Source organism: Alosa pseudoharengus, unplaced genomic scaffold (assembly GCF_046254945.1).
Source record: "Alosa pseudoharengus isolate Yale_2024_CS ecotype anadromous, Long Island Sound unplaced genomic scaffold, YU_APseudo_1.1 YU_APseudo_1.1_scf_14, whole genome shotgun sequence".
NCBI classification, from domain to species: Eukaryota; Metazoa; Chordata; class Actinopteri; order Clupeiformes; family Clupeidae; genus Alosa; species Alosa pseudoharengus.
The window spans coordinates 7,527,414-7,536,157 of record NW_027468609.1 but is presented as its reverse complement, the minus strand read 5'-3'; positions in this window follow the sequence as shown (position 1 = coordinate 7,536,157).

Sequence of the window (8,744 nt, the reverse complement as noted above, 5' to 3'; positions counted from 1 at the left end):
ATTGTAGCCTACTCATGTGATTTGTATTACCAATGTAATTAACATGCATAAGATGGTAACCTGACTCTCGCCAGATGAATTTCGTTCCGCTTAGCTCCGCCTAGCTTCACTCACATCCATCTGGGACCTCTTCCATTGAGAGTGATTTCAGCATGAGATTGTATGGTAGAGCCAATCAGGACGCAGGGCGGGAGTTTCATAGATGTGACATAGCGTAGAAGCGACTGTGAGGGTGCATTCAAGGCACTTCGAAATGACAAGGACCGCCCCCGTGGCTCTACTTTGTTTTTCCCACAGCAAGTGTTCATGTGCTTTGCCGTCGGAGTGTATGACAAACATGGATGCCACAACAAAGGTTAAAACATACACTCACTAATCCTGAATAAACAACTGTATTTGCTTAAAATATAGTGTAAGAGGCTTGTGAAATAAAGATATGCAGCTTTCAAGTGACAAAAACGGCAGATTCCTAAGTTCACATTAAAACTGTTGGACATGGACTACAAATGAACTACAACATGACGACAAAAGTGATGACGAGCCCCTAACTGGGCAACACTGTTAGCAAAATCTAGCCCCAGTTTCCGACCTCTGACTCACACATTACGTGACGTGAATGATGCGGAATGATGATGTTTTGCCTCGGAAAAAGGTTTTTCTGAAGCCCATGAACGCTAGGTAAGACTGTTATCAGCATCACGGGTTGACTTCGATGTGAGTGGTTGAAGTAGCACGTCAATAGATGACGGACAAGTGGCTTATTCAATCATAGCATTTTTTGATTAGGCCCAGCCTTCTGAAGCAACACTCCAATGGATTGGTCCCAGATGGATGAGTGGAGCTAGGCGGAACGAAATTCATCTGGCGAGAGTCAGGTTATAAGATGGGGCTTCGCCCTAGAGAACTTTCAGTAGTGTTACTGGAACATGCTGTTGCTAGTGACGTTGCTCCCGGTATCGTGAATAAACCTGCAGTGGTTCCTCACACCTGAGTGTTGCCTGGATATTTTTGACCACATGAGTTTTAACCAGCATTTGTGGATGAGCATCAACCTGTGTTCATACACAATGCTGAATGTTTTCCTAAGCCCATAGAATGATTTTCTTTACAGAAACAGGTCTGTTTTTAATGCAGAGCCATTTGTGGCCCCAGAGCTCACAGCCATCCAATATTTTTTTTCAGCCCTTGTTTATAAAGATTTCTCTGGATTCTCTGAATATGTTAATTTTATGTAAAGTGCAATAGGCCTAAATTCTTTGCAATACAAGCATTATTCTTATATTGTTGCAGACCAGCAGCCAGACCAAAGGATACTCTGAATAACTGAAGCAGGTGTGGGCTTGGTTAGTACTTGGATGGGAGACCTCCTTGGAAAACTAAGCTGGAACTAAGCTGGAAGTGGTTGGGTGAATAGCAGGTGGCACTCTTCCCTCTGGCCAAAAATCGATCCCAAGGCACCAGTGCAGTGACAGGGCCACTGTGCTGCAGAAGATGCCGTCCTTTGGATGAGACGTTAATGAGATGAGACTCACTGTGGTCATTAAAGATCCCATGGCCCTTATCACAAAGAGTAGGGGCTTTCCCGGTGTCCTGGTTAAATGCCCAACCTGGCTCATTCAATCTGGCCCCCTAATCATCCCACTGTGTTATTGGTTCTTTCATTCATTCCCTCACTGTCCACCTCAAGCTGGTGTGTGGTGAGTGTTCTGGTGCCTATTGGCTGGGAGCCTTGAAAAGCACTATACAGAAAGAAATGTGTCTATATATTTGTAATGTTGTTCTGTGAAGTGTTACACAACAACTTTGTCTATTGATGTCAACATGTTATCAAAATGTCAATTATTTGCATCTGTGTTGTAATTATCTCTCTGTATTTCTCTCTCTCTCTCTGTCATATCAAGCAAAGGATGTGACTAATGTGAAATACATATTCCATCAACTATGACATCCACACAGAGCAGTGTGAATTGCTATTAAAGCCACTGTGTGTCTGTGTATCTCTCTCTCTCTCTCTCTCTCTCTCTCTCTCACACACACACACACACAGAGAGAGAGAGAGAGAGAGAGAGAGAGAGAGAGAGAGAAACATAGCAGCAGTATACAGTATTTTAACTGGTCTTTTATCAATAATGTTCAATCAAAATATTTTATTCCAGCATCCATTTCAACACATTATTAAAGTAGTGATATTAGCCACATAGGGTACAATCTGTCATTAACTACTCTTAAACGTTACTGCTCTTGTTATGACCGCATCAATAGCAAAACACACAACTTTCTGTATAATGTTCAAAGTTAAAACAATAAATATATGAAACCAGTTAATCTCTTGCAGCAGTCCCACATGGTATTTTTGGAGGTGGAGGCTATTTGAACATGTACATGTTATTGCAACTGGTTGAGGGAACATTTGTGTGTTTTAACTTCAGTCAAATTGATTTCAAGTTAATCCCTGCGTGTCTCTCAAAGACGTAAGCGGTGAGACTGCTGTCCAGTTTGCCTAACTGGCCTTCAGGACAGCGACGTGCCCACCTGGATGCTTGGACTTCATGCTTCCAAAGTGCCTGGGAAAAACAGGGGAGAGTTCAAATATTAAAAATGTAAACCTTTTGTGCCCATTCATTTTCCTTTTTGGTCAATTTGTACATGTTCTGTCTCGATATAGCTCTATATAACTCTGACTGTCTATTTCTCTCCTTACCCCTCAGTTCCCTTCAGCCCCACAGTCATGTTACCTCCAGCAGTTGTTTTCATGCTCATAGGCCTCCATAGTCTTGTGATTCGAGACTCCGTCAGATCCTCCCACAGCAAGCAGCAGATCGTTGAACACCAGCAATGACACCTAACACACACACACACACACACACACACACACACACACACACACACACACACTCACACACACACACACACACACACACATACAAACGCACACACACATTCACACAAATGCACACACTCACTCACATGTGTACACACACACACACGTACGTACACACACACACACACACACACACACACACACACACACACACAGTCATACAGATGGCAATAGTTCAGTCATAAGTCCATTCCATAAATCAGTGGGTTCATTCATTTCAGCAAACACATCTGTGTGCCTACTAACTTGGTATCTCTTGTTATTCATAGGTTTGACAGGGGTCCAGCGGAAGGACTCCGAGTCATACTTCTCAGCTGTTTTAAGTGGCAGACCCAGGTCATCCCGGCCGCCTGCCACGTAGATCCGACCCAGAAACACGGTGCTGCCGGCGCCCTCGCGCGGGGTCCGGAGTGGTGGGCACAGAGCCCAGCATCCCTCTGCTGGGTCGAAGCGCTCCACTGGCACACGTACAAATAAGTATAAGTATATATACTCTTTTGATCCCGTGAGGGAAATTTGGTCTCTGCATTTATCCCAATCCGTGAATTAGTGAAACACACTCAGCACACAGTGAACACAGTGAGGTGAAGCACACACTAATCGCGGGACAGTGAGCTGCCTGCAACAACAGCGCTCGGGGAGCAGTGATAGGGTTAGGTGCCTTGCTCAAGGGCAGTTCAGCCGTGCCTACTGGTTGTAGGTTTCATAGCTCCGGTTTCAAGTCCGAAGCGCTAACCAGTAGGCCACGGCTGCCCCCAACATGAACATACGCATATGAATGTCTATGCTTTCATGTGTGCATACCCATGCACCAACACACATACAAAATATATAAGCACAACTAAGTTCCATTTCAGTTCTATACTGAATGATTAAGTTTCAAATTGTAGTATTTGTGCATGAATAACGGAGACACGGAGCCAAGGTAAGTGCTGTTTTCTGTATCCCGTTCCTCGAGCTCTGAGATACACACTGCGTGAAAGAGGATGTTATGTACTGTATGTGCACCTGAATCAAGGATGGTGTTCCCATCAGTTCCTCCTATGACATAGAGCTGTCCATTCATCACCACAGCAGTAGCCCCAGCCCTCTTGTGCTGCAAAGGTGCCAGCTTAGACCAGGCATTACGGGAGGAATCATACCTGTAGTGTACATGTAACAGGCACAGACAGTAACACCCACAACACACACAAACACACACAGAGACACATAGATAACACAAGGCATATAGTTGACCTTAATGTCAAAGCTTAGCTCAGCAAAATGTAGGTAGATATATTATTAACATCCTTTAAACGGTGATTTCACAAAATATACATGTTTTACCCCTCTGTATCAGTGTTTTTGCTTTACATTTTTGAGGCTATTAGGGAAAATTGGAATGTGTGTGTGTGTGTGTGTGTCTGTGTGTGTGTGTGTGTGTGGGTGTGTGTGTGTGTGTGCATTGCCTACCTCTCTACTGAATTGAGGTACATGTGTCCGTCAAAGCCTCCAATGCAGACAAGGCATCCGTCCATCTCACAAACACACACTCTACTTCTTGGAGAGGAGATTGAAGGCAGCTCACCATTCCACACATTTTGACCAGGGTCATACCTACACACACACACACACACACACACACACACACACACACACACACACACAATTACACCAGGAGCTATGTAATGGCTGCTATAAAAGATTTTATTATCCTAATAACAATGTTTTTATACGAGGGCAATACTTGTGTGTGATTGTGTGAAGGATGTTCAGTGAGTATTAATAGAAAGTAATCTGTTGAGTTAAATAGGAAGTACTGCTTGAACACCCCCAAATCGTCCACCTGTCACATGGAATTCAGCGTGTCCCTGGCTGTAACTATGACACATGCTTTAGGATTTTCTTTTAGACACATTCAGGGTCACCCAGCCTAGCAACCCTCTCTGTACTTTTATTTTTTATTTATTTGTTTATTTTGTAGCGGCAGTGCATATTTATTCAACAACAGTATAAAATAGGCTACACAATGTAAATACGGCAGAATTAGCACGTAGCTAGTTTTCATCTGTTGTCCCTAGGCAGACAGCATAGAGAACAAAAACATGTGACATACATACAACACCCTCATACTCAATTGAGGGACAAGACAAAGATTAACAGCAAAAGTCAAGACAAGATATAAAATGCAGGATAGTGAAATGTGTGAGGCAGTTAAAAGTGAGTGCAGCTTTGATTTTCCATGAGCCACAAATAAGTCTTAAAGTTCACATGTCAGACATTCCCTTATTGTGGGGGGCATGCTATTCCAAAATGTATTTCCCTTTACTGACGATACAGTTTGTCCAAAAGTAGTGTGTCTAAAATATATTACACCTCGTAGGCCTACTAATACTACTTTGTTGCAGGTAATGTTCTAAATGCACAACTTCCTTTATCCTCAAATAAGTGAAGTGTGTGTGTGTGTGTGTGTGTGTGTGTATCCTCACCTCTCCATGCTGCTAATACAAGTAATCTCGTCGGCACCACCGACGATGTAGATAAACCTGCCGACAGCACACACTCCTGCGTCTCTACGGTGACGCATGATGGGCGTGGTCATTTTCCATTCGTTATACTCAGTGCAAAATTGTTCAACGGGACACATGGGGTCATCTTTGCTCCATCCACCCACTGGACACAGACACACACACACACACACACAAACAAAGTCATCATGAACACCAGTGCTTTGCAGGATTCAGATTTGATGATGATAGAGTATTAATGATGTACAGTTAATTTTCCTAAGGCCTGACAATTCGGAGACAATGACTCACCCACATACACCACATCTGATTGTGAGGGTTTGGCTTTCCTGTTGTTTTGACTGGCAGGTATAGCTGAACCTTGAGGCTCTAATGACCTATTAAGAGTTGTAGAGTCCAAAGTTTCTCTACCCATGTTTACCCACATTGAAAAAAATACAAAGTTGAATGCACAACCATAATTTGTTATTTTCATACCTCATGGTAGGTGGTGGAGTGTTAACAACTTGACCCATCATGACATTTGACCAAGTAAAATGGACTAAATTGTCCAATTTTGACTAATGTATCTGTTTTAAAATGGATTTATCAATAAGTACATCACTTATGTTTCATAGTATAGCACGAAGAACCACAATTATGCACTTGCATTTTACAATCTGATTATATCAGTAAAATCAATAAATCAGTGTAATACATTAATACTGTACCTATATGAAAAGAGAGTCTTGTGTTAAAATGTTATAGTCAGATAATAATCCCTGAAGTCTCTAAAAGATGCATTACTTACCCATTTTGTGTGTAGACCCCCATATCTCACAGTGTCCTGTGAAGACTGCTGTCCTTTGTCCTCCTGTCTTCTCGTCGTTCCACGTCTCCTCTCTCATCACATGTCACTGAGGAATTTAAATGCCTGTGAACAGCAGTTAAAACAACATGTCCAGTTGACAGTCCGTCCACACACACACACACACACACACAGAGAGAGAGAGAGAGAGAGAGAGAGAGAGAGAGAGAAGGCAGAAAGAAAAAAACTTGGTGAGACGTGCTTGATATTTTGGGATATCAGGAGAGCTACAGAATGGGAAGGAGATAAAGAGTTACCATAGTGTCCTGCACCAAGAACTATCTATCAAGGAGATGTTGAGGGGTGGGGGGGTGGGGGGGTCGTAAAGGTCATTTGTGTGTGCCTGCGGGTGATGAGATATTCCTGTCCTGACGAGCTGATGATGAAGTCCCTGGTCGCTCGTCAGTCATCATACTTCACATAATATCATCACCCATGTACTTGACACAACCACTTATGTGCACACACACAGTACCCAATCCCCCGGTCATTAAGGTCATCAAATAGAAACTAAATCACAAAGGATCATGAAGGGAAAACCCTTATGTGCTCAACACATAGTGATTCTATTTTTGAATTTTGTTAGTCTGAGTTGCAAAGCCTCAATATTCTTCTCAACTTGCATGAGTCAATACAATGCTATCTGGCAGGACTCGACTCACTTAAAGGACACCGGAGGAATGCTGCAGTGAAATCTAACCAGTCTTGTGAGTGATGACTTAATGATGACTTTACCCCTTTCCCATGAAACATCTGAGAGACAGAAGTACAGAGAAAAAAAATAAGAGAATAAGAGCTGTTTTTTATATCATAACCTCTACAATTATAAATATGTCCTCGCCACATGCAACATAGCATTGGACATCGGACACCCTCTGCCTGTATGTCTCTTTGGATGAACTTCACATCATGAAATCTTAGCAATCCAGTGCACGGCAGGTGGTTGTCCACTCCCTGTATAAGTGTGAGCCAGGACTCCATCACATTCTCACAGCAGGCACCTTACCACAAACTTCACACACACAGACACACACACACATTGACTCATCCACCCACTCACACACACTTCTGGGAATACATTCGGCACAGCTTTAATCCAAATTACCACAGAGCCAAACTGGGTCGTTCATTCAACATTTTAATAAATAGAATTAGGTAAGGAACTACTCAGATACCATCTTTGTGTGATGAGTTGTACTTTCAGTTGTATGAAGTATTAATGATCACACTATTTCACAGAACTTCATGATATCCTTTTCACTAAAAAAAGGATATATCAACTGTAACATAATATGATCTGTGCGACTTAAACAGCTCAAATGTCTTAAAAATTTAAAAATTATAGTCCACACCTGCTGCCAGCTCACATGGACTGACATTCCAAACATTGCTACACTACAGCTGGTATATGAAGAATGTATTTCACCAGGGTGATCGGTTGTAAATGGTGCAGAAAATGCAGTAAAAGTACAGTATGCACAATTAGGTTTAATTATTGTCCCTGCGTTTTTGCTGTAATTTACACAATAGGTATTGCTTGTATTGACAGGGAGGTAATTTGTTAAAATATGTCCAAGCAGTGATTGTATATATTGTGTTCTAATGGCATGGCTAATGGCTTAGTTCTCTTGATAAATGTGGTGTTGTGTATTGCAATGCCGTAGTGGTTTAGCAATGTGAAACCCAGGATTTGAAATGGCCACATGGTTATTTCAGTCAAAACATTTTCATAAAGGTCATTTGTCAATATTTCTCAGGTAAGTATTTTGATGCTTACTTTTACTGCAAGTGTCATACCCAGATGGGTTGGTTGATTGGATGACAGCGATTGTTTATTATTTTTATCTGATTTTTATTCCTTAATTTGTGGGAAAAATTGGTCATGTGGAAATGCCATTCAATTCAATAGAACTCCATTGGGTTGTTCTAGTTGGCTTGGGTAATGAAACCACACTTACCAGAACACAAATGCACGCACAGACACTACATCAGCTCTTGTCTTGACTGTCTGGTATGTAGACACCAAGCAACAGGTGCAAAAGGTGCTACATATGATCTTGAGGAGATAAATGATGACATGATAACCAACTAAATACAGAACACATGTCCTATACAGACATACACAGTGAAGTGTTGACACTGACTTTGAGAATTGCAAAAAAGTGATCAATCCAAGAACTGTGCTTTATGGTATCATCGATCTATTAAGAAATAATTTAAGAATTTAGTAGAAGCCTTAAGCAATATCTCTGTCTTTATATCTTAAGTAACCACTTAAAAGTTTATTGGATGGCTATTGCTTACTGCTTAGAAGTATATAGAACAAGTATAACTAACCTCAGTGAATATATTCACAGGTTCACAGCCTATACATACAGTATATATTTTATTTTCTCATATTAAGACTTTGGATATGTGTTAGCAAGAAGTTACAAAACTTCTCTGGGGATAAAGGGTGAGTGTCCTCTGATACGTACAGCTGTTTTAAACAAGACAGTTAAGACAGAAA